This window comes from Pempheris klunzingeri, chromosome 1, assembly GCF_042242105.1.
Source record: "Pempheris klunzingeri isolate RE-2024b chromosome 1, fPemKlu1.hap1, whole genome shotgun sequence".
NCBI lineage: Eukaryota > Metazoa > Chordata > Actinopteri > Acropomatiformes > Pempheridae > Pempheris > Pempheris klunzingeri.
The window spans coordinates 27,803,415-27,830,944 of NC_092012.1; the positions used below are offsets into that span (position 1 = coordinate 27,803,415).

The following is a 27,530-nucleotide window of genomic DNA, read 5'->3' on the forward strand; positions in this document are numbered from 1 at the left end:
CGTTTCAGGATTTGTGTGTTTCTGACTTAGCATCCTTTCTGTATTTAGAGTGTGTCTGCTGTAAATGCGCTGCTTTAGTGCTGCAGCATGTTTCCCTCCTTGTATTTGTTCTCGACTTTTCTCGAGTGTTTTACAATTGGTTTCTCCTAATCAGAATTTTTGGATAATTGTAGCACATTTGCCCCTTGTCGTCAAGTGATTTTTTTCAAGGAATTTTTCGTTAAGGAGTCCCCAATTGGTTACTAATTTTAGAGCCTTTTTATAGAGTCTCCCCCATGATACCTTTTTATTTGTTTTATGAGACATTGTATAGTGGAAAATAAGAGAAGAGTACTTCAATTTGCCATGTATTGTTGCACTTTAATATATTTTGATGAGAAATATTTTTTATCGGGTACATTATATCGGGTAAAATATACCCGACGTTAATGATGGTGTTACTAACTGTTAGGTTAGTGTTCTGGGGTTAAACCTGCATTGTTTCTAACGGCCAGCAGGAAGTGACTCCTTGGCTCCTAAAAGAAGTCAGACTGTATGAAGAAAATTAGCTTTACTTTACTTTCACTTCATTTATTACCCCGGTAAACACTTTCCTAATGAGTTTATGGCCTCAGTAGTTTCAAGTCCTCTTCAATACAACATGATGTTCATTTAGTAAATGATGGTCCTATTTAGAGGAAAATAGACAATAAAGCAGGGAATGCTTTAGGACCAATCACACTAACCAATCAGAGGCAGTCTTCTTGAAATGAGCGTTCATAAAAATCAAGACGGCAACAACCATGAACCCAAGATGGTAATACCCATAAAAGCCAGACTCAAGGCTTCAAAACGACTGTCCACAAACTGGTGGGTGACGTCACAGTGGCTATGTCCATTTCTTGTAGACAGTCTATGTGGGTATCATTGAGGTGCTCATCAACTGGCTTCCTGCCGAAAAGGGGTGTTGACACATCATTAGACTCTTCTTAAGCTTGCAGCATCAGTTACTAGCCAGGTTGAAAGAGAACCACCCTCATGACACTGAAAGCCCCGGCTTTAGGCTCAACAGACCTTGCTAAGACACTGATTTTGCTCACTACTCCCCCTAGGCATTGCTGTGGAACTACACAGTCGACCGAAAGCCCACAAAAACTGTTTAAACTGATTTTTAAAATGACATTAATGAAGAAACCTAATTTCTTTTTTTTTTTTACTTGAAATTTATTAGTTTTCCTCGTAAACACAAAGGAACACATAGAACATACAACAATATAAACAAAAAAAAAACACATTATCACAGTACAACTCGGTTGTCAGGCATTATTTTCCACTGTATCTCCAGGCGATTGACATTCTTAAAGTAATTGTTAGAAAGGGGATTGTACAGCATTTTAGGTATGTTTTATTGCAATGCACAGGTAGTATGTGTGTTTGTGCATGTGTGTGTGTGTGTATGTGTGTGTGTGTGTGTGTGGGGATCTTATATCTACAAGTATTTCATTAGTTTTGTCCATTTTGCAATGTACAACTCCTTTTGCAGGCGTAGTAAGGTCAGTCTTTCCATCTCATGAATCTCCCTAATAACTTCAACCCAATTGTCTACTGTAGGTGCATCCTTCTGTAACCATTTACGAGTTATTGCTTTCTTTGCTGAAGCAATCAATATTTTCAGCAGGTATCTATCATGTCCTGTAATTCCTTCCGGTAAATCGCCCAGATAAAGGGTTGTGCATTTCAGTGGAATGTTCTGTTCAAAAATGTGCTTTATGGCTTCCCAAATATTTTTCCAGAATATTTGGATTTTTGGGCAACTCCAAAAAATGTGGTGGTCATCCGCCCCTTCATCCCCACAACTTCTCCAACATTGGTGTAAAATGTGTTGGCATTTTGGGAGTAATGAAAAAGCGTACAAGATTCTTCCAGCAAAATTCACGCCAATACATAGAACAGGAGGTAGAAGAGGCAGTCTCACACATGTTCTCCCATTTTTCACTGGTTATTTTGTCATTTAATTCTTTCTCCCATTTCTCCCTGATGTAGTTTGTGGTCTCCCTTCTACCCTTTATAATTCCTTGATAAAGTTTTGAAATTATTGATTTGGAATTACCAGAATATGCCTGTATTATTGATTGTATTATTCCATTAGGTTCTGTAATTGTCTCACTCTTCCTTATTACTTTTAAAAAATATTGACGTAATTGTAAATATCTAAAAAAATCATGCTTTTCCAAATTGTATTTTTCTCTTAGTACCTGAAAGCTGTGTAATGTATTCTTTTCTATTATACTGCAATAGGTATTAATACCGTTATTGACCCAGTGTTTGAATGTAGAATCCATTTTGTTGGGTTTGAATTCTGTGTCATATGCAATCCACCTAGGTTTGTTAACCTGGTCCCATAAATTTAGTTGTTTTATTACTTCAAACCAAGTATATAAGGTAAATGAGATGTAGGGGTTCAAATCCTCTTGATAAATTGTGGTTAATTTGTAATCCCCAATCGTTGCTCTTATTGGAATATCCTTGCATTTGCTCTCCATCTCCTTCCACTTTGCTTCATAACCACTGTCGCACCAAAAGGCTATAGTTATTAATTGGGAAGAGTAATAATTGTCTCTGAGGCTAGGGAGAGACAGACCCCCTCCCTCCTTACTGAAAATTTAGGTACTATATTTGATTCTTGTTTTTTTTCCATTCCAAATGAATCGTGAAATTTGCCTGTCCCACTCCTGAAATTGTTTAGCTGGGACTCTAACTGGGAGTGACATAAATATAGAAGTCTGGGTAAAACAGACATTTTTATGATCTCGATTCTCGCACTTAAATTCAACAGGGGCGTTGACCAATTACTAAGGTCTTCTTTGATTTTCTTGTTAACTGTTTCATAATTTTTTGTATATAGTTTACTGGGGCAATGAGTTAACCAAACTCCAAGGTATTTAATTGCCTTTTGAGACCAGTCAATGGGCAGTTTTTATTTTAGTTCAGATGGCAGATTGTAGTTAAATGTTAATACCTGTGTTTTTTGGATGTTAAGTCTATATCCAGAATATGTGCCAAATCTGTCAAGGAGATTCAAAAGGGCAGGTAAGCAGACATTTGGGTTACTGACATAGAGCAATACATCATCCGCATACAACGCTATTTTATGTTCCCTGTTATTGATAAAAATTCCCTTTATATTAGAGTCTTCTCTTACATTTTGGGCCAATGGCTCTATGTAGAGAGCAAAGAGGGTGGGCAAGTTGATCTTTCCAATTTTATACGGTCTGTTAGAAGGCCATTTATTTTTACTCTTGCTATAGGGGCAGTATATAAGGTTCTAATGCAATTAATTGCTTTTTCGGTAAAACCGAATCTCTCCAAGACCAAGAACAAATAATTCCAACTAACGCGGTCAAAAGCTTTTTCAGCGTCTAGACTGGCTAATACAACGTTTTCTCCTGTTTTATTGATACTATGGATTATATGGAGAGAACGTCTAATATTGTCCTGTGTTAGGACAAATCCAGTTTGATCACCGTCAATTAGTTCAGGCATAAAGGAATCTAGTCTCCTGGATAAAATGGATGCATACAATTTATAATCTTGATTTAATATAGAAATCGGTCTGTATGAGCTACACAATATTTTATTTTTTCCCTCTTTTGGGATAACAGTAATAATGGCCTCACTCCATGAAGGAGGGATTGACATTTTCTCAAGTGTCCAGTTAAAGGAATTCAAAAGTACTTGGGAAAATCTTATAGCACTCGGCTGGTAAGCCGTCACTTCCTGGTGTCTTACTATTTTTTTATTTATTCAGAGCAGTGTCTAAATCTTTTTTTGTGATCTGTGATATTAAACATTTATTCTGATGTTCTCCAATTGATGGTAGATCTAATGAATTTAAGAATGTTTCTATATTCTCTTCATTTTCTTGTTTTGGTTGTGTAGCAGCATAGAAATTGTATTGCCATTATTATACTCTGACGGTGCCAATTGGCAGCACCATAGCCAACCACTGACGGCGCCATGGCTATTTAAGGAGTGGATTTCCCCCTGCTGGCTCTCCCCCTCTGCTTCCTGGTTGGTTGCGTCACCGCCGGCTCGACCACGCTCGCATCGGGCAGGTAAGGCGGCTAGTCTGCTCACCTTCTGTGTAGGCCTGTGGGTTATTATTAATTGCTGTGTTGTACTGCAGGGCCCTTGGTTCGAGTGCCCCGGAGTTTTTATGGATCATGTACCCTGCTCACTGTCGGCACGGTGATTTTTGCGGTCAGGTGTGTGGCGTCAGCAGCTGACTACACAGTTGACGCTGCTCGTAGCTGGGGATCGCTGCTGCTTTGTGGGGACCTGCTATGTCTGGTTCGCTGCTGCTTTGTGGAGATCGGCGTCAGTGAGTTTCCTCGGCGTGTCTGCTATAACGCGCCGATTTCCATCATCCGTCTGGTGGAGAGGTTCTACTTCACCAGCTGTGGACCTGCCTTCTTAAGACATTTGCCTTTCCCCTGTCTTACATCACTCGCAAGTATTGCGTGGTACTCTGGTGTGCTGACTGTTATTAATTGACTGGCTTGATTGGAGCCCTTTTAAAGTCTGTTTGTTGGGAGTGTGGGTTGCATTTTTGTTTTCATTGCCCTTCTCCGTTGTCTTGATTTGTTGTATTGATTATTTTTGTATTTAGATTTATTTGTTTAGATATTTCATTTGGGCAGAGTTTTTCTTGTTTCTTACCTTGTTTATTTTTCTTTGTATTTTGAGTAATTTATATTTGGCAACCGGTAGTTTTGTTTAATTTAATTGATTTCTGCTGCCATTTATTTGTTTCCAAGTTTTTGTATATTGTTTGTTGTTCTGTTGGATTATTGTAACCCCACTAACCTGTGTGTGTGTGTTCCTTTTGTTTTAGTTGCTAAGGTCCGGTGGTCTGGTGGTGGGATCCCCTTTTGTGTGCTGTGCTCCCTGGGATTCGGGTATCCTTCACGTGTGTGTGTGTGTGTGTGTGTGTGTGTGTGACTGTCACAGCTGGGTGTGTTCTCTTTTTTTGTTTTGGTTTGGATTCACCGCTCCATCAGCTCGTGCACCGGTATCCTCAGCTTTAATTTAGTCCCCTAGTTTAATCCCCGTGTGAATGTTTTTATATCATTTTAATCAAATTCTGTTAATAAAACTTTTTTTTTTTTGAGATTGGAACACTGTCTCTTGCTACTTGAGTGAACGGACCTGTGCGCCTTTAAAGGTGCGTCATTCAGTTCTTTGGGCTGAGATCCCAAAGTGGCGTTGTCTGGCAACTTGATTTGTTAAAAGTAGAGTAAGAACGACTATTTCTTTATTTTTCTGACCCTCCGCTCGCCACAGTTGTGTATAGAGAGTTCTATAATATGTTTGGAATGCAACATCAATCTCATCCAGGTTATTGTATGTCTGTCCTGTTTTGGGGTCCGATATTTTATATATTGATTGTTGAGTCTGTCTTTTCCGTATTTTTCTTGCTAATAACTTTGTAGCTTTAGGTCCTACCTCATAATATGACTGCTTTAAAAACTTGCATTTTTTATCTTGTTCCTCTTTATACATATCTAGGATTTGATTTCTGGTTTCTTTAATTTTGATCATTAATTGAGGATCTTGTTTCTTGCTGTGTTTCTTTTCCAAGTCTTTTAGAATATTCTCAAGTTCTTTAAGTCTATTTTCTTTTGCTCTTTTAATTGCTGTGCTGAGGGATATGAATTTACCTCTGATAACTGCCTTTAATGTATCCCAGAGTATATTTGGGTTCACTTCTCCATTGTCATTAATCTCAAGAAAGGTCTTGATTTCAGATTTTATTTGTTGTATCACTGTTTTGTTGTTGAGTAAGCTTGTACTGAGTCTCCAAATTGTTTTCTTTGGTCTCCTGTCTAAATGCAGAACCAGGTAAATTGGTGAATGGTCAGAAATATCCCTAGTTCCTATCTCGCATTTTAGAATCCTATGTCTTTCATTCTGGAACATGAAAAAATAATCTATTCTTGAGTATACCCCATGGGGAGCAGAGTAAAAAGTATACTGTTTGCCTAATGGATGCAAGTCTCTCCAGACATCAAGAAGACCTATTTCATCCAAACCTCTTCTCAAAGTCTTAGTTTGGGGGGATGTGTTTCTGTTATTATTGGATGTATCCCACTTACCATTTATGATTATGTTAAAGTCCCCAGCACATATTAATATACCTTCTGATTCTGTGGTTATCAACTCAAGAACTTTTTTTTTACTAAATTTTGATCACTTTGCGGGGGTAGGTATACACAGAGAAAAGTGACCAGTTTATTCTCCATTTTCCCTTGTAGTAAAATATATCTGCCCTCATTATCCCGTATCTCCCTAATCAATTCAGAATGAATAGAATTATGAATTGATATTGCCACCCCTCTTTTATGACCTTTTATAAGTGCTATAGAAAGTATTCTTATATCCAAATTTTTTTAATTTTTCATGTTCGTCCTGAGAAAGATGAGTTTCCTGTAAAAAAAATAATCTGATTATTTCCCCTTCTTATTTTTGTCATCACTCTGCTTCTTTTCACTGGATCATTTAGGCCGTTCACGTTCCAAGTTGCTATTCTAAAATTGCTGTACCCCATCATAGTAGTTCACTTTTCATTTTACCTGTTCCTGCAGCATTAACATATTGACTGTGACAGTAATAAACAATGTTAACAAGAACCTTAACATGAACAATAGAAAACAAGGAAATGTTGACTTCCAACCTCAGGGACCTACACTGCCCTCCCATCTTCACAAACCTGCACCTCTGCCAGTGGAGGATCAGTCCTATCTCAAGTAGGGGCTCCCTCTTTGCTACAAGCAAAGTCTCTTTTTCCTTGAGCTGAACAGTCACATAGTCTCTTCCTGGTCCGTTTTTTTTGTTAATAGATGTCCAGAGCTCAATGGGGAAGATATTATGAAAAAAAATTAAGTAAATAAAAAAATAAAAAGTGGGCAGAGTGGTAAACAAATTCACGGGTATTAATTTTGTATGTGTGCCTATGCAGCGGGGAGTGTACCTTGTAATTCCGCTAAATGTAATCCCATTAAATATCCATATTTATTGTCTGGAAATCTCTGAGCCTCTCCTGGACCCGTTCCGTGCGGTCTCCGTCTCTCCTGTTCCAGTGTGTACCGCGGGTGAGCCTCTGTTCCCAGTTGGTGTCGGAGTCGGTCGTTTGCGGCTGGTTTGCCGGGTATCCTCTCTTTATCATGTCTTCGGACACTTCTGCTGCACTGTTGTAAATACGGGGGCCGCTTTCCCAGTAGATCCTCATTTTGGCAGGGTATGGTGTCTAAAGCGTATTTGTTTGTTCTTGAGAATTGCCTCTATTTCTTTGTATTCTCTGAGTTTGTTGTTCACCTCAGTAGGTAAATCGTGTGCAAACGACACCACTCGCCCCTCACATGTGATCTTCTTTGCCCAGGCCGTTTTAAGTATTTTGTCTTTGATGTCGTACCTCTGAAAATTGACCAGGATGGATCTTGAGACTGCTTCGATTTGTGGTTTGGGGCCGATTGACCGGTGTGCTCGTTGAATTTGCAGATCCGTGTCCTTATCAAGTGCCAGCTCCGTCTTTAAAAAGTTGTCGATGAAGGTTAGCATTGAGGTCCCTTCGGTGCCTTCTTTAATGCCGTATATACAGATGTTATTACGGCGTGACCTCCCTTCTAGGTCCATAACTTTTGCTTGCATGAGTCTTTGTTGTTTAAGAGAATGAAGCAGAGCATCTTTTAGCTCCGTGTTAGTGGATTCAATTTCGTCTAGCCGCTGTTCAACTTCAGTTAGCCGTCGAATCTTGTTTAAGTTCCGTTTTGAGTTCCTGTATGTTTTTGGCTAAGTTTTGGATAGCTTTAACGGTGGTAAAGTCCCCTTCCTCGCCGCCGGTATCCATTTCTCCCATGTTAGTTTTGCTAGCTTTCGCCGTATTGTTTTCTTTTCTCTCGCCGTGATCTTTGTTTTTCCCCAGAGCCTTCTTGCTTCTAACCCCACTCATTATAAGTCATGCTGGCTTCGTGTAAAAGCAATTTTCGTGTTTTAGTGGGTTTTTTTTTCTTAAACTTGACCAAGAGAGTTTTCTATTACACCGCCATCTTAGAGCACTCACCAGAAGTCGAAGACACCTAATTTCATGTGAATTGATGACATCATGGCAATATCAGTGTCTGTTTTGAACAACATTTGTACATCTCTGTGGATTGTGCACAGCTACAACAACAGTTACTGTCAGTCAAAAAGCTTCATTGGATATGTGATATTATTTCTATACACTTCAGTCATTAGATGTTTTGCTTTAGGATTCATCACTGTGACTTGAGTGTATTGGCAGGCTGTGTCTTCCATCTGTTCTGCAGTAAAGACAAACCAAGCGCCTCTCAAGATTATCTTGTTCTGGAGGTCCCCACATTTTGTTGTAAAAAGGCCTTCACCTCAGATAGAATAAACTGGAAAACCGGCTTTTTGTCATGCTGCAGAAAAATGTCTTTTATTTTTGTACCATTTGCTGTATCTTTTTAAAAGCTAACTTAATTTAGAAGATTTTTTGTTATATTTGTTGAATTTGTCCTGACATCAATCAATAAAATATTTGTACATATTTACATGTCGTGCTGGATGTGTAGCCATCAAGCTCTTAAAAGAACTCCAGTACAAAAGAGAGAGGAAACAATGAAAGAGAAATATATTACATCGCAGGTGTGCAGATCTAGAGACAGCTGGTGCAGCACAGGGTCCAGATTCTGTTGGACGAGAGGAAGAAAAAAAAAACAAGCTCCATGCCACAGTTTACCATAAGTGCCAGTCGAGACCTTGGTTTAGCACCCCAGACATCCTGTGTCCACTGAAGAATGTTGGAGAAACTCAGATTTTTAACATGCTTTATTTAGTGTTCTTAATGGTTACCAAGTGTGCTTGTTTTGGAGAGGAGGAGATAATTCGGCTCTGGTAAAACCCTCCTGAACACCGAACACTAAAGGATTTTAAGCGAAGAATAAAACACCAATGATGTTTACCAATGAAGACAATAACTCCCATCATCAGACTTGTTTTTCTTTAGAGATAGCTTTGGCAGATAATGACTATTGCGTGTGAAGCCTCCAAAATCGGTAAAGGCCATGTGTTTTCACTTCTCCTGTCATGCTCGCAGTTGTTTCCCCTTGTTTGTGGGATTATATTGCCTTGAAAGTCCCTCAAAGGAGAGAGTAGTTTAAGTTCCACAAAGCAGTGACATGCAGTCAAAGCAACAATTATCAGATCTAACAAGATGATATGTAGAGGGAGAATAGATGATCAAGGTGACTAAAAGCTGAAGAAAACAGAAAAGAAAAATGAAGGACCCTTTTTTTTAAGTCTCAGTTTTCCATTATATTGTATTCAAGGTAGGCCATGCTGCTGTAAAATGTACAGTGGGGCAAAAAAGTATTTAGTCAGCCACCAATTGTGCAAGTTCTCCCACTTAAAACGGTGAGAGAGGCCTGTAATTTTCATCATAGGTATACCTCAACTATGAGAGACAAAATGAGAAAACAAAAATCCAGAAAATCACAGTCTGATTTTTAAAGAATTTATTTGCAAATATGGTGGAAAATAAGTATTTGGTCAATAACAAAAGTTCATCTCAATACTTTGTTATATACCCTTTATTGGCAATGACAGAGGTCAAATGTTTTCTGTAAGTCTTCACAAGGTTTTCACACACTGTTGCTGGTATTTTGGCCCATTCCTCCGTGCAGATCTCCTCTAGAGCAGTCATGTTTTGGGGCTGTCGCTGGGCAACACGGACTTCAACTCCCTCCAAAGATTTTCTATGGGGTTGAGATCTGGAGACTGGCTAGGCCACTCCAGGACCTTGAAATGCTTCTTACGAAGCCACTCCTTCGTTGCCCGGGCGGTGTGTTTGGGATCATTGTCATGCTGAAAGACCCAGCCACGTTTCATCTTCAATGCCCTTGCTGATGGAAGGAGGTTTTCACTTAAAATCTCACGATACATGGCCCCATTCATTCTTTCCTTTACACGGATCAGTCGTCCTGGTCCCTTTGCAGAAAAACAGCCCCAAAGCATGATGCTTCCACCCCCATGCTTCACAGTAGGTATGGTGTTCTTTGGATGCAACTCAGTATTCTTTCTCCTCCAAACACGACAAGTTGAGTTTTTACCAAAAAGTTCTATTTTGGTTTCATCTGACCATATGACATTCTCCCAATCTTCTTCTGGATTATCCAAATGCTCTCTAGCAAACTTCAGACGGGCCTGGACATGTACTGGCTTAAGCAGGGGGACACGTCTGGCACTGCAGGATTTGAGTCCCTGGCGGCGTAGTGTGTTACTGATGGTAGCCTTTGTTACTTTGGTCCCAGCTCTCTGCGGGTCATTCACTACTGTGGTTCTGGGATTTTTGCTCACCGTTCTTGTGATCATTTTGACCCCACGGGGTGAGATCTTGCGTGGAGCCCCAGATCGAGGGAGATTATCAATGGTCTTGTATGTCTTCCATTTTCTAATAATTGCTCCCACAGTTGATTTCTTCACACCAAGCTGCCTTAAATATATGCTTTGTCAAAAAGGAAGGTTTTTAGTCTACTCTTAAATGTAGAGAGGGTGTCTGCCCCCCGAACCCAAACTGGAAGGAGGTTCCACAGGAGAGGAGCCTGATAGCTGCCACCTGCACTACTTTTGTAGACTTTGGGAACCACCAGTAGGTCTGCATTCTGGGAGCACAGTGCTCTAGTGGGGTAGTAGGGTACTATGAGCTCTTTAAGATATGATGGAGCCTGACCCTTAAGAATCTTGTAAGTGAGGAGAAGGATTTTAAACTCTATTCTAGATTTTACTGGAAGCCAATGAAGAGAAGCCAGTACAGGAGAAATGTGGTCTCTTCTTTTAGTTCTCGTCAGAACATGAGCAGCAGCATTCTGGACCAGCTAGAGAGTCTTTAACGACTTACTGGGGCAGCCTGATAATAATGAGTTACAATAGTCCAACCTAGAAGTGACAAATGCATGTACTCATTTTTCTGCATCGTCTGTGGATAGTTGCTGCTCATCCAGGACTTTATGTCCTTAAGGCAGATTTGAAGTTTAGCCAACTGATTGGGTTCATCTGGCTTTATTAGGGCCCGAGCACCAAGCGGTGCGAGGACCCTATTGAAACTGCGTGGGGGAAAAATGTGCAAGGGAGGAAAACGGGCCAGTACCCAAGAACCAAGAGGTGTACGGACCTCATAGGCCTCGAGCAGGTAGGCCTCGAAAACATACGTGAAATGAAAAAAACCAGGAGACCAGGGGGCCAAAAACATATTTGAAATGCAAGGAATTCTTCTTCTTCTTCTTTAGGCAAATGAATTGCATTTTTGGTTGCCTAAAAATGCACGAAAAGTCCTGAAAGTTTGCAGAAAATTCAGTCTTGGTGAAAAATTACGTATTTCATAGGTTTCGCAAATGGGTGTGACAAAATGGCTCTGTAGCGCCACCTAAACTCAGCCCCGGAACTGGGTTTTATGTACATGTACGAAATTCAGAGGGTTCATATATCTCTTCAGGACGAACACAAAAAGTCTCTTGGAGCAATGATCTAAACCCAACAGGAAGTCGGCCATATTGGATTTTTCACGCATTTTTGGCAATTTACAGGGGACGTAAATGAACTAACTAGTCCAAGGGGGTTCCAGCGATCGACTTCAAACTTGGTCAGCTGGTATTGAAGGCATCAACGATGAAAAGTTATTAAAGGTCTCTACAAAACTTTAACGGTTTGGGCGTGGCGAGCTGTCAAAGTTCAGTGTCTCACCATGACTCGCCATGAGTTGTTAATAACTTGACTGTACATGATCCAATCAGCACCAAACTTCACATGTCCGATGAGAGTCCCGCCCTGAAGACGTCTACATGTCAATATTCATTCACAGTCACAGCGCCACCTGGTGGTGACAGGAAATGCTATGTTTTACATTATGATGGCTCAAGACCAGCCAGTTGATCAGATCCACTTCAAATTTGGTCAGGGAAGCCTCAAGATGTTGATGTTGGTCTGGAGCGAACACCGTGAGTCTCCGTCAAAAGCTGTTGCCGTGACGAACAGGCGATTTCGATAATACATTTTCCTTCGCCATGAGCATTAAAAGTGCTGTAACTCCACTGTACAAGGTCCTATCTTCACCAAATTTATACAGTTTGATGACTGTCCGGCTCTGCTATAACTTCAGCGTACATTATCCAATCTCTTTCAAACTTGTCACGCTTAATAAGAGTCCCAACCTGAAGACATCTAGATGCCAATTAGTGACCACAGTCATTGCGCCACCTGGTGGCAACAGGAAGTAACACATCTATGGCAATGATCATTTGATTTGCACAACATTTTCACAGTGTAGTCAACACTTCATATACTGGAATATAGGACGTGATTAGTGGCTGTTCTCTGGCGCCACATGGGAACAGGAAGTGACGTGTAACTCCTTCACGCACTGTCTGACATACATGAACATTTTGAGCCGCGTGGAAGGGTCAGAGTCCGGCACAGGACGGAGCCGCCGCACGCCCCGACGTGCACGGAGGTGCGAGGGCCCTCCAACGCTGCTTGCAGATTTAATTAGGGCCCAAGCACCAAGGGGTGCGAGGACCCTATAGAAATGCGAGTAGGAAAAATGTGCAAGGGAGGAAACGTGCCAGTACCCAAGACCCAAGAGGTGTACGGACCCCATAGGCCCCGAGCACGAAGGGGCTGAAAAAATATATGAAATGCAAGCAACGAGGGCGCCAAAAACATAGTTGAAATGCAAGGAATTCTTCTTATTATTATTCTTCTTCTTCTCCTCCTCCTTTTCCCCAATGAATTGCATTTTGGGGGCCTAAACATGCACGAAAACTCACGAAAGTTTGAAGAGAAGTGTTTCTCTCTCCCTCCTCTGTCATTTTAACATGGCAGTCAATGAGGCGTTCGGTCGGTGCTCCCGTTGCTCCGAGGCTCGTGGGACATGCTGCGTGCGTTTCTGTGTGTTGTGAGTCACATGACTGCGTGTCCAAAGACTTAAGCTACATTTTGAGTGATAAACTGTGACTGTGGGTGAAATGGTTCGGCCAAACCAGTGAGTTAAAGACAAAAGTTTCATGTGATTTTTCCGCTCCTCCACACTCTAGCGATGACGTCACCCACTCTAGCGCGGCCACATACACACTCATGTAAAATGAGAAAAAGTTTAAAAATGTTTTAAAAGACGACTGTGATGAAGTGGTGAATGGCACAAAGGAGGTAGAGGTATGTGCTGAACGAGGGAGAGATGATGAACGTTTTAAAGCTTCAATGGAGTTTCTAGCTAAAAGCATGAAGGAGCTGTGAGGGCTAGAAGTCGGGTGAAGAAATGGGAATGTTGAAAATTTTTCACATTCATTTCTATGAGGAAATAAATAAATCGGACATTTTTAAAGTTTCGGATATGAAAAGTCATAGCAGAGCCACTTCCAGAGCTCTCAGAAACTCCTAAAGGACTCCTGCAACCATTGACATATACACAAGATATCTTGTCTTGAGATATTTCTATGTGATGAACAATACTGGAAAAACTATTTTTCAAACAAAAACAAGTTTGTAAGTAACCAGAATGTTGGCTGAGGGTGTCACTGATGACCTCAGAGGCTTCCAGAATGTTGAATCGATATAAATAGAGACGGAACCCAAACTGAGCTGAGGGAGATAGACAGAGAGAGATACACGTTCACCACACATCCGAGACACACCACCGTTCGAAGAACACTTCAACAACCATTGAAAACCCGTTACAACTGCGATCGGTTCCATTAAGAAGATCAATGAAAGCCAACAGCAGTCCAGTCGAGGCAATGCTGCCTGCGGGTCTCACCTGGGGAGAGATCATGGAGTTGGAGGACGAAAAACAGGAGTTACTAGCTACACTACCTGATGATGGCAGCAGCGCTGTCAAAAATATGGATTGGGAGTCCAATGAGGTCTCTCCTGCTCCGATGGATGCAAGAGAGCCTCATAAAAACACCCAGAGGGAGCAGCCACCTCAAAACAACGGGGATGGCCAGCAACCTCAAATCAACGGGGATGGCCAGCCACCTCAAAACCACCGGGGTGGCGGCCGACCTCAAAACCACCGGGGTGGCCAGTCATCTCAGTACTACTGGGATTCCCAGTCATCTCGAAACCACCGGGGTGGCCAGTCATCTCAATACTACTGGGATTCCCGGTCATCTCAAAACCACCAGGGTGGCCAGTCATCTCAAAACCACCGGCGTGGCCAGCCACCTCAAAACCACCGGGGTGGCCAGCCACCTCAAAACCACCGGGGTGGCCAGCCACCTCAAAACCACCGGGGTGGCCAGCCACCTCAAAGCCACAAGGGTGGCCAGCAACCTCAAAACCACCAGGGTGGCCAGTCATCTCAAAACCACCAGGGTGGCCAATCATCTCAAAACCACCAGGGTGGCCAATCATCTCAGAACCACCAGGGTGGCCAATCATCTCAGAACCACCAGGGTGGCCAATCATCTCAGAACCACCAGGGTGGCCAGTCATCTCCATACTACTGGGGGAGGAATCCACCTCTGCACCAGCGTCTGCAGAAAGCCCTAACCGACCTTCACTATGAAAGAGGTTTGAGACGTAGGGAGCAGCAAACGTCTTACAATGAGAAGTACATGCGTGAAGAAGCAGAGTGGAAGCTGAAGCAGCAGCAGAGCTTGAGGTTCGATCTAGACAAGGAGGTGGTGAGGCTCAAACAGGAAATCAAGAGTCTCTCCTCCACAGCCCTCGCAGCCGAGCCCCTGGACGGGTCGAACAACAACAAAGACGACCTGATCAAAGATCTCACAGATCAAGTCCAAGCTGAAAGGCAGAGAGCTGACCTCCTGAAAAGAGAACTGGAGGAACTCAGGCTTGAGTTTAATGAGAGAGTCACCAAAGTCCTGAGCCTGGAAGAAAGGCTGAAAGGCGAAAGAGACTCTCTGTTGGTCTTCAAACTAGAGACGCATGAACAGCAGAAACAAGTTGATACCTACAAAAACCCAATGATGCTCCAGGTGTGTGAGCAGATTGGAAAAACCCCCATTTCAAAGGTAAACAACTTGATCACAACTGACCTTCATGCACCACAGAACACTTCTGTCGCAGAGGAGGTAGCCCTTCCGGAGGAGTCCCAGGTCGCTCCACTGGAGGAGGCCCAAGTCACCGAAGAGGTCGCCCCAAAGGAGGAGGCCCAAGTTACCAAGGAGGTCGCCCCACTGGAGGAGGCCCAAGTCACTGAAGAGGTCGCTCCACTTGAGGAGGCCCAAGTCACCGAGGAGGTCGCCCCACTTGAGGAGGCCCAAGTCACCGAAGAGGTCGTCCCACTGGAGGAGACCCAAGTCACCGAAGAGGTCGCCCCAAAGGAGGAGGCCCAAGTCACCGAAAAGGTCGCCCCAAAGGAGGAGGCCCAAGTCACTGAGGAGGTCGCCCCACTGGAGGAGGCCCAAGTCACTGAAGAGGTCGCCCCACTGGAGGAGACCCAAGTCACCGAAGAGGTCGCCCCAAAGGAGGAGGCCCAAGTCACCGAAGAGGTCGCCCCACTGGAGGTGACCCAAGTCAACAAGGAGGTCGCCCCAAAGGAGGAGGCCCAAGTCACCGAAGAGGTCGCCCCAAAGGAGGAGGCCCAAGTCAACAAGGAGGTTTTCCCACTTGAAGAGGCCCAGGTCCTTGATGAGGTCGCCCCACGGGGGGAGGGCCAAGTCACTGACGAGGTCGCCCCACTGGGGGAGGGCCAAGTCACTGACGGGAGCGATCCGTCTGTCAGGACATGAACATGATCTGTTCCTCTGTGTTTAAACTGGTTTTCTCCGGGTGCTCCGGTTTATCCAACATACAAAAAACAAACAAACAAAAAATCTGAAATAATTTGAAATAAAAACTTAAATTAGAAATTAAATATTGATTTCCTGTGTAGTTGTTCCTCTGTAGAGCATCGTTCAGAACTCTTCAGACTGGTGTCTTACTGTTCATATCATACTGGGATACAATCAAGGACTGTTTACTGAGTATCAGTTGATCTGATTTGATTTAATGTTGCACATAAAAATAATATTTTAATATTATAATATGTATCATATAATAAAATGACATGTCATTTTAATTTAATTGTCTAATTGCAGCATGAAGAAACAGTTCAACATTTTCAGAAATGTGCTATTTAGCTTTCTCTCCAAGAGTGAGATGAGGTCACTCCAGCACGTAACTCACCCTGAAACCACTGTGTTATTTTTAAATTTCTGTTTGTGTTCACACTCAACCCAGACACAACGTGTTTTCGTCTATGAGTTTTAGAGGTGTTCACAGGTGTGTTTTTGAACTCTGGACAGATCCAGGCTGGCTGTTTCCCCCTGCTTCCACTCTTTATGGTTATTTCAACCAGAATTATAATGTAATATTTCCTACTGCAGCATTACAAATCAGCTTGTGTTGTGTTCAGGTGTGTGATCAAGATGTACGACACATGCGGCCCATCTTCTGCTCTTAGTATGCAACGGTGTGAAGCGAAGAGGTGTCACGTCGTCACATGGGTCAGAGTCTCCCTGCAGGAACCTCCAGCTGGTTTCCTCATGACAGAACCAACTAATCCTGCAGTCACACTGAAGCTTTCCTCGTTTCACTGCAGCTCAGTCAGACATTAAAGTGGAACTTTAAAAAAAAATTGGTCCAGTTTGCCTCAGTCGACTGCCAACTGCACCTGATCACAGTAGGTCCACTAAAAGTGCTTGTTTGATCCACTGAAAGGCTCAGAGTGTTATTCTAAGTGTGTGACAGCATCATGGCAAGGATCCCTACAGAGAGAGACCTGGAAGATCCTTTTGGTTTAACCACAAACAGCCGTTATATCGCTCTCTGCACACACACCAGACTACATTCACTAAAACAGGGATTTTACCACACAGAACACAGGAAGCTGCTGCTCTGCTGCTGCCTCATTCGGTTAGTATGTTTGTGTTGTTGTGTGCTACATAAATATTTCTTTGGATCCAAACTAACCATTAAAAGCATCGAAGTAACACAATGACATAAACAAACTCACTGATTGAGTCAGCTGTAGAAGAGAAGCACTGATGTTCTGTTCGGTAAAATCCCTGTTTTATCGTGTGGAAGGGTCGGAGTCCAGCAACAGGACGGAGCCACCGCATGCCACGACGTGCACGGAGGTGCGAGGGCCCTCCAACACTGCTTGCAGCTTTAATTGATAAATATAATTGTGTATCATCTGCATAACAGTGGAAATTAATGGAGTGCTTCCTGATAATATTACCCAGAGGAAGCATATATAAGATAAAGAGTATTGGTCCAAGCACTGAACCTTGTAGAACTCCATGTCTAACCTTAGTGTGGACAGAGGATTCATTGTTAATATGTACAAACTGAAATCGATCTAATAAATAGGACTTAAACCAGCTTAATGCAGTTCCTTTTATACCAATGAACTGTTGCAGTCTCTGTAACAGGATGTGATGGTCAATGGTTTCGAAAGCAGCACTCAGGTCAAACAAGACCAGGACAGAGAGGAGTCCTCTGTCTGATGCCATAAGGAGGTCATTTGTAACCTTCACCAGTGCTGTCTCTGTGCTGTGGTTCGCTCTAAAACCTGACTGAAAATCCTCAAATAGACTATTTGAGGATTTGATGCTGCATTGTTGCAGCTAATGGTATAAACGGTCATTTATGTTTATGTCTGTGCCTCTGACCGTCTACTTTCGTTGTTATCCATGGATATTGTAACGGGTGTTAGCAGGACCCAATAGCAGCACAGTACTGGAAGAGCAATCAGGCGGAGAATCGGTGACAGGCGGGAGGTCAGGCAGTCAGCAGGCAGACAGAAGACAGGACGGACAAAGGCGTAGCTCGTGGTCAGGAACAGAAGGCTTAGGTAATTACCAGGGCAGAGACGAGGAACTGTAGTCAGGGGCAAACAGGGTCGAAACCAGGAAATCAGTCCGAACGAGAGTGCTGGAAGGTCAGGCATGGAGCGAAGACAATCTGGCACTGAGTAAGTCTACTGCTGAGCCTAAATAGGCAGGTGAGTGCAATTGAGTGCAGCTGGGGAAGCAGGTGAGGGTGATTGCCACTGATCAGGAGGCGTGGCCAGGTAAGTAGGTCAGAGAGTGTGGAAAAATACCAGGAGCAGCAGACCAGCACAGCAGATTGTGACAAATACGTGATATATTGCACATTTTACTTATGCACTGGATGCATAGTTATGTTTTCTTATGTATCTGGATGGTCATTAGTATGCTACTGATAATTATTATCATTTATGGCAAGCTTATTTATATTATATTGACACACTGTGATGGTTATTTTGGATTACTGTATATTTGTGTTTATTGACGGTTGTTATTGTTATTATTGTTTGTTCCAGAACCACACACACACACACACACACACCCATCTGCCAGTGTATGTTATTCATACTCAAGGAAAGTGCAGTAAAAGATAAAAAGGATCAACTGTCTCCGGTGTCATCCTTTCATTTAAGTCTTGGGGGAACAGCGGATAGAAGCAGCGTTCTAACAGACGCACACTTCGCGATTGCAATACAGAGAAGCCAGTTTGCGTACTTCGAGCCTCCACAACACTATTAGAGTTTAAAAAATTACACAGCTGATTAGCTACGACTTTCTCCAGGATCTTGGAGAGAAAGGGACGGTTGGATATAGGTCTATAGTTAGCTAACACTCCTGATTCAAGAGTAGGCTTTTTCAGGAGAGGTTTAATTACTGCTATTTTAAAGGACTGTGGTACATAGCCTGTTAGTAAAGACTGATTTGTCATATCCAGTAAGGACGTGTTAATTAGGGGCAGGACCTCCTTAAGTAGTCCAGTAGGAATGGGGTCTAGGAGACATGTTGACGAACTAGATGAGGAGATTATTGAGGTCAATTCAGCAAGATCAATTGGAGAAAAACAGTCCAAGTACACATCAGGTGTAACAGCTGTTTCTTTGGTTCCTAAGTTTGAAGTAGAATCAGACCCTGTTGAGGGCAGAAGGTGCTGAATTTTGTCCCTAATAGTTAGAATTTTATCATTAAAGAAGCTCGTGAAGTCGTTACTGCTGAGCTCTAAGGGAACACAAGGATCAATAGAGGTCTGGCTCCTTGTCAGCCTAGCTATTGTGCTAAAAAGGAATCTAGGGTTGCTTTTATTTTCTTCTATTAATGAGGAGTAGTAGGCGGCTCTGGCATTACAGAGGGCCTTTTCATAGGTTTTAAGACTATCTTGCCAGATTAAACGGGATTCTTCCACTTTGGTGGCCCGCCATGTCCTTTCTAGCCTTCGTGAGTGTTGCTTAAGCTTGCGTGTCTGGGAGTTATACCAGGGAGCTTGTCTCTTTTCTTTAATTCTCTTCTTTTTTAGAGGGGCAATAGAGTCTAGTGTCATTTGCAGTGAACCTCAACCAGATCATCAATTTTTTGGGAGGGGCTGAGAATAGCATGGGGGTCATCCACAGCACAGGGACACACTGGCTGAAATACTGAAGGAATCACCTCCTTAAATTTGGCAACAGCACTATCAGATAAGGATCTAGTGAGGACCTCCCTGTCATATAGAGCATAGTCTTGTAGCAATGCTGCAACTCCACCTCCAAGTCCAGAATCTCGGGGAATGTGAGTATTAGTATGACTGGGAGGAGTCATTAAGGCTAACATACTCCTCAGGACGTAGCCAGGTTTCAGTCAGACACAATAAATCAATTTCATGGTCAGATATCAGATCGTTTACTAAAACAGCTTTGGATGGCAGAGATCTGATGTTTAAAAGTCCACATTTAACTCTCCTGTCCTGCTTCATAGTGCCAATGGTGGTATTAACTCTGATTAAGTGTTTAGGCTGAACTTCTCCCCTGTTGGACTTAATAGATCTAAATGATCTGAGTGGTGGGGTGGTTGGACACAGTCTCTATAGGATGTTGGGTGGGTGACTGTACTAATGGAGGAGCAGAGAAGTGTGTAAGACTGCAGCTCTGCCTCCTGGTCTCGACTCTGGATTGTCAAGTTTTAGGACTTATAAACTTCGCCATATTTCTAGATAAGAGCGCAGCTCCGTAATGAGACCAGGTTTTCCCCAGAAAGACTTCCAATTGTCTATGTATCCCACATTGTTAGCTGGGCATCACCTCGACAGCCAGCAGTTAAATGATGACATGCTGCTGTACATGTCATCACTGGTCAGGTTGGGCAGGGGACCAGAGAAAACTACGGAGTCCGACATTGTTTTGGCAAAGTTACACACCGACTCCACATTAATTTTGGTGACCTCCGATTGGCGTAATCGGAAGTCATTTACGTCGACGTGAATTACAATCTTGTTAAATCTACAATTAGCCTTCGGCAGCAGTTTTAAATTTGATTCGATGTCACCTGCTCTGGCCCCCGGGATGCACTTAACTATGGTCGCTGGTGCCGCTAGCTTCACGTTCCTGACTATGGAACTTCCAATTACCAGAGTCTGTTTCTCAGCGGGTGTGTCGGTGAGTAGGGAGAATCGGTTGGAAACCTGAAGGTGGTGGTGCACTGTGGGCTTTTCCTTTGGACTATGTTTCCTCCGGACAGTCACCCAGCCGGAGGAGCTAAGCTAGGTTGGCCCGCACCGGCTACTGGGGGCTGGCTAGCTACAGCTACAGACTTATGCTCCATGGTGCGGAACCGTGTCTCCAACTCACTAAGCCTCGCCTCCAGTACAGCAAATAAACTACACTTATTACAGGTACCCATTTCACTAAAGGAGGCCGAGGAATAACTAAACATTGAGCACACTGAGCAGGAGACAGCAGGAGACTGAGAGGGAGAGAGAGAAGCCATTGTAGAGGTTTTAGCTTTTTTAAGCTAGCAAGCGATTTAGATATAAAGCTACAGAAAATAGCGAGATAATCACCACAAGGAAGTGAGATCTATGTGCTCACCACACGGTGAAGACCGCATGGTGAAGACTACATGTTTCTTTGTCTGTGGAACTAGGGACTCCATTCCCCAGTGTCCCCCAGTTTCTCAGATAGGTGTGAAATCTACCCTGGACCCAGCTCCACAGCCACCATTGGCAAGAGTGGGACACGTGATTTTATGACCCCAGGCCAACAAAATCAGTTCACCCGCACTGAACTGTCTCTTTCTGGACACCTCTCCTCAAGAGGAGAGACCCCTCTCTCCTGATCTCCCACCTGAAGAGAGAGATCCTCTGTCTTCCAGCTCTTAACTCATCTAAGCTCTGCCTCAGTGTGGCCTGTACAAGAGCAGGCCACCTCTTTCATGGTAGTGACACAAAGTCCTGCCTGAACCAAGCAGATCAGCGCCAGCGGGTACGACCCAGAGTCTGCCAGCTGATAACCAACAACAGGAGCACACTAGCAAGTTAGCATCAAGCTGCTAACTAGCCAGAATCAAGGAGTGACCAGATTCCTCCAGCCTGTGACCACAGCAAGGACACAGAACCAAACCCCTTTTCTCCAGCAACAAGCAACTCATCTCAAGGACTCTTCTTCTCCCCCTTTAAGGACTGGTAATGTTGAGTTAGAATTTAATATGACCATAGAATGTTTCAGGCCTTCTCAAATAAAGTTACTCTCTCCTCATGAGAGTGAACAGAATACGTCAATCTGACCTCCACAGACGTGGCTTCTCCTGTATTGTTTTGTGAAGCAGATGGACAGAATGTACCAGACAGACCTTGATTGTAGTGCTTTTGTTGTGCAAAACATATTCTGAAGTTTGATTATAGATACATGCCTTGCAACCAACATCCAACTGTTAGATTACCATAACCTCACTACAGGAACGTGCTATCTGTGACGCAGGAACCTAAACAGTTAATCAGAAATGGTTACGTACTTTATGATATCCAACAAGCATTTAAACATGAGATGTTTGAACAGAACAAAATGAAACGGAACAGGACAGGACACACCAGAGGGACACACACACGAGAGGGAGCTCCTCTGACTGGCCCCCTGGGGTCTGTCATGAGCCCAGCGCTGCGAGTACTTTACCTGTGACCTGTGACCAGAATAAACTGCTTGTGAGACCAGACTGAAAACCTCCGTTGAGTTCTTGAGCTGCCAATATAAGAACCGGACGAAAAGTTTCTAACAGTAACAAACTCTAACTGGGCATAATTAGCATAACATTAATGCATACATGGTCTACACTTGTTAATGTATTTGATTTGCTTTAATGTACATTGAGTTTGATTATTGTGATGTGTTGTAGTTACTGTGCAGCCATTAAGTTTAGTTGATGTTAGTTGTTCACACAGACACAAGGTCTACTAACCATCCTTTGTTAACCTGGCACCTTTATCTACACACTCACACACACACAGTTTACGACAGGCCTAAACTGAGAGACAAAGCTAAGCTAACAGCTTAGCTTTCCTTTGTCTCCTCTGCCCCATACCCCAGGGGGTCTGGCCATCACCATTTGGGATCTCCCCCACCTTTGTGGGCCCATCTCACATTCCTCAGCCTTATCACACACACACACACACACACAGACACACACACTCTTTCTATTGTTGTTAGTAGTCATAGACACTTAGTTAGATTGTTTGATTGATTTTTGTTCTGTTTTAATAAATGTTTTAATACCTGCTGTCTTCTTTAATGTTGTACAAGGGTGAATACTGCCAACCTCTACACTGTGAAGAACTCCAAAATCCTTCAGCTAGCTATCAATGTGGTAAGTTTGGTAGTAATTATTAAATTAATTTTAAAACATAATTCCAAATTGATAGTTTAGTACTTTTATGAGACTAAATCAATTTAAACGGCTATTCTTCGAGGTGGTGCCCCAATCCAGGTGGACTTTATTCAAAGTTCATTTATTTTAATAATTATTAATTATCTGTGATAATTATTAATTATTTCTGATAGCCAAATTGAACCTTACCACTTCTTAAACCCCAACATCAGTGACACAAAGGCACAAAAAGTTCTGTGGTCCTCAACTCTGTCTTGTATGTAAAGCCCATGGACAGCGCACCAGAGTTACACCCTCAACTGAGAACAGTCAACTGAAGTCATACTACTGTTCACACTTGTACATACTGTATACTGCATATTGTTGCGCCCAGCCTAGCGGAAACCTGAGAATAAAAAGTGAAACCTCTCTTTCCCCACTCCCACGGATGACCAATGCCACCACAGTCCAAATGCAGTCCAAGTAGGGTTGATTTATTCATCAATTGAGAAGAATAGGCGTCAGAGTGAGCATGGCCAAAACAATACACAAAACAACCATTATATTAAAGAAAGAGGAGGAGTGAAATTATCCTTGGTAGGTGTCATTTTTAAGTGTGCAATCAGTCTCCACTCTAATTAGCAGAGCAGAGCAGAAACAGTACCAACTGTGGGCAGGGAGGGAACACGGCACAGAAAAATCACAGTCACACTCAAATACACATTATGACCCAGGGTCATAACAATATACTCTCTATAGTTGCAATTTATTTAGCAGTTGATTCTTATGTTTCTCACAGATGGACTAGTCATGCCTGTTATGCCCCAGCTCACTAAGGTAGGCAATATAAAACCAGATGGGATTGGTAAAATAAAATTATTTACATGCAAAAAGCTTGAATAATAGTTGTCATGCATACAAAACGAGGCAAACTACAAACAACTAAAACCTCACTATCTGTTGCTTTTATGAAAACCACAAAAATGGTGAAAACTGCACCCCTGCTCTTATTGTTTCTTAAAAAAGGATTTCTGAGTGAGTGTGCCATCAGTTATCAAAAGTATAACTGGACCAGTCCCCAAATAGTTGCTTCAAGTCTTTGGATGACTGAAATTCGAAGGAGGAGGTGGGATGGTTATCTCAATCTGAGGCTCACACACCTATTTGGCATGCTTACAAAAGACTAAAATGGTTGGACACATAGAACAGGGATTGGGTCATTGAGTCATCACATAAAAGCCGTAAAGTCATATGTGTGAGGATAAAGATGCCAGGTTACGAAAGGATGGTTAGTTGCATGTTGACCCTGTTTCTGTGTGAGCAGGCTAACATCAACTGAACTTAAGGCTGCACAGTAAACTACAACACATCACAATAATCAAACTCTATGAACATTAAAGCAAATCAAAACCAATACATTAACAAGATTTAACCATTGCTTAGCATTCTGTGCTATATATGCCCAGTTAGAGTTTGTTACCAGTCCTTCAGTGTGCTGCTTTCTTTGTTCTTTGTCCTTGCTGTCTTGTTAGCAGCTTGGGGCTAACTTGCTGGTGTGCTCCTGTTGCTCTGAATATCAGCTGGCAGACTTTGAGTCATACCTGCTGCCGTTAAGAAACTTGGTTCAGGAAGGGCTACATGTCACTGCCATGAAAAATGTGGTTTGCTTGGTACAGGCCGCACAGAGGCTGGAGCTGGAGGAGTAAGCTGCAGGCTGGACCCTCAGGGGTCAGGCAAGACGAGGTGCAGGGCTTGAGCTGTGCTCCAGCAGAGTCCAGCGCCCTCAGGGGTCCAGATGAGAAATGAGAGAGAGCAAGAGCAGTGGGGGGACTCTGGTTTCGTTGACCTGAGATTTTAGGGTCATGTGCCACATATTCACCAATGATGGCTGGAAAAGCTGGGTCCAGGGCTGTGTTTGGCACATATGTTTGAAACTAAAGGATTCTGGCAAACTGAGTTCAGAACCCCTTGCTCAAAAGACAAAGAATCATGTAGTCACCACCATTTCTGGTGGGCCCAACAACTGTTTTACAGTTAGTACTGTATACAAGATGGCAACATACTATTCGGAAATAATGCAATATTCTTAGAGCTAGTGAGAACACCACTGCCAACTCAACTTCAGAAAGAGACAGCAAAATGGATTTATCAGATATGTACAGTTATATCTTATTTTCTGAACTAAAGCTATTTCACCATCATTTACAATGTGTCTCCAGCTTCATTTCCTTTGTGCATTGCATTGTGGGAGAACAGTGTTTCACCCACCTCTGAGCCTGGTTCTGTTCCAGGTTTCTTCCCGTTAAAGGGGAGTTTTTCCTGCCACTGTTTCCTAATATAATATCTGATGCTGCTCATGTGGGGATTCTTGAATCCTTAATTTTGAATTCCTGAATCGTTGGGTCTCTCTCTTATCAAAGAGTTTGGTCTAGACCTGCTCTTTATGGAAAGTGTTATGAGATAACGCTGTTATGAATTGGTGCTTGTAGCACGAGACTCGGTTCCCTGTGGGTTCCCCAGCACCAACAGACTCACTAGCGGTCCAACTCGTTTTTTTATTTAAATACAACACAAAATGTCCTTTTCAGGTGCGGTCCAGTCGTTCCCGTGCGTTTCTCCTGACTGTCTCTCTCCCTGGTCCCGGCGTGCTACTGCGTAAATAGGGAGAGAGGTAATTTACTGCAGGTGTTCTCCGTTCTCAGGTGCGAATTACCTCTCTCCCACGCCATCTCCTGGGCCAGTCCTGCACCTCTCCCTGTTGCAGCTGAGCTCAAAACCAACCCACACCTCCACAGTGCTATCTAAATAAAGATTGATTGATTGATTGAACCCAAAACACAATCCCAACCATCCATGGATGAATGGTAAATACATTAGAAACTAGCAACACAGTAACTAATTGGCTGAAAGAAGTGGAGTAAGAATTTGGCTCATCATAAGTTTGTGGCTGTTCATATAATATATATGCATCTGTGCATATAAGCACTGTTGATGGTTTCACCACTGGTCCAAGGTAACTTCTTCACAAAGCTCTCCAGCAGCTTAACCTTCTTCTCTGCTGTCCATCCACCTGGCCCGTATGACTCAAATATTTGAAGTGACAAAAGATGGTGGCACAACATAGAAGAAGCATTTGGAGTTGATATTCTCTCTGAATCATTCTTTAAAAAACACACCAAGGCCCCCTTCACAGACACACACACACACACACACACAGGTTACAATACAGCCAATGTTACATGGTGAATCAAGAATAATAGCAGTGTGATGTTTCATCTTCCCCTGTCACTGTTATTTCCAGCTCCCAACAATCTGTTTTAATGGATTTATTTTATATCAGTGGGGCTCATGACATCCATTGTGTCAGTCAATAGTAGCTTCTATATGTGCAACTGTGCATGCTGTGCATGCATCAGCTGTGTGCAGATTAAGAATTTAGATTTTGCATGAATGGCAGCAGGAAAGATATTGCAAAGGTATTATGTATTAGGTACAGTGAGACTCACTTTTTCTACCAAACATATCATGCTGTACAGCCTCAACCCTCTTGTCTCCACACAGCCCACAGACTGTTAACCCGCTCATTCCCAAGGCTTTGCTCTGGCTAGCATTGACCACCCCTTTTGCCCCTTCCAGCTGAAGGCCCCTCAGCTGCCAGACAACTGGCAACCAGTTCATTATATTATGCTCAATTTAATTTAACCCTTTGTTTTACTATTGGCAGTGCTGTATATTAAATGTGAATAGTTAAAGTAGTTGAGAATCTTGTGCTGTGATTGCTGCTCTAACTATGTATTTTATAAATAGTCTTTGCATTACATGTATGTACACAATTTATACTTAACTTCACTGATCATTTCTGACCACAGCGAGTGAGCTGAAGTGTGAATTACTGCATGCATCAAATATCACATTTAATAATGTCATTTAGTCAGGTACACCGCACGTCTTTTAGAAAGGGTAATAAAACATTTGGCTGCAAGGGTCCCTCCACAGAGATTGTACGCCAGTTTAACCTTTTTGATATTGCTATTTGTAATTCAATTTAACTGAATTAGTCCTTTGTACCAAGGTCAGCTCTTTATGTAATTTCAATCAGTCAACAAAATTACATATCAGTTTATTTTTCCACAAGTACAGTTAAAGAAAGGGACTTTCAGAGTTGATATTTGACCCAACTAAGGGTCAAGGTTCCTGGTACACCAACCAACAGCTGCCTGCTTTTAAACTTTTTTTAAAAAATGTGGCAGCAAAGTAATTTTCCCAGTGACTCCTTCCATCCCATGCTGTGGTTTACAGGCTAAGGCCAACAGCTAAACAACTTAATGCCACTGCCCAGCTGCCAATGCACTTCTGTGGGTATCATCTTAATTACTTCTCATTGTGAGATCGATAAGATGGAGAGGGGCCGGCTGTTTCTTTTTCCTGTCAGGGTGTGGTAAAGTGGGTGGCTGACATTGTCCATGACGGACTTGTTCCATGTGCATCTCTCCACCACCCATCCCCAGTGAATCCAGGCCCCAGTCCAACGCTGAGCTGGGACATTGGCTGCCTATTGTCAAACCTATTGTAGAACCGGTTTACCTCATTTGCCTAGTCCTCATCACCTGCTGTTGTCTGAGTGTTCTTCTGCTTGTTAGCCCTTATAGCCCTTATACCCCTCCAGACTTCTCTGGTGTTATTGTGCTGCAGCTTTTTCTCCACTTTGCTTTTGTGGACCTCCTTGGCCTTCTTTAGACTCCTCTTGAGCTCTTGTTGCAATTTCTTGCGGCCCTCCTTGCTTCCATCCCTACTGGCTTCCTTTCTCTGGTTGAAGAGTTTGTTAATGTCACTGGT

General features: G+C 42.8%; 1 pseudogene; it reads right to left on the reverse strand.

Moving 5' to 3' along the window:
• Window positions 1–20,028: 20,028 nt before the first annotated feature.
• Window positions 20,029–20,825, reverse strand: LOC139200677 (uncharacterized; annotated as a pseudogene).
• Window positions 20,826–27,530: the final 6,705 nt, after the last annotated feature.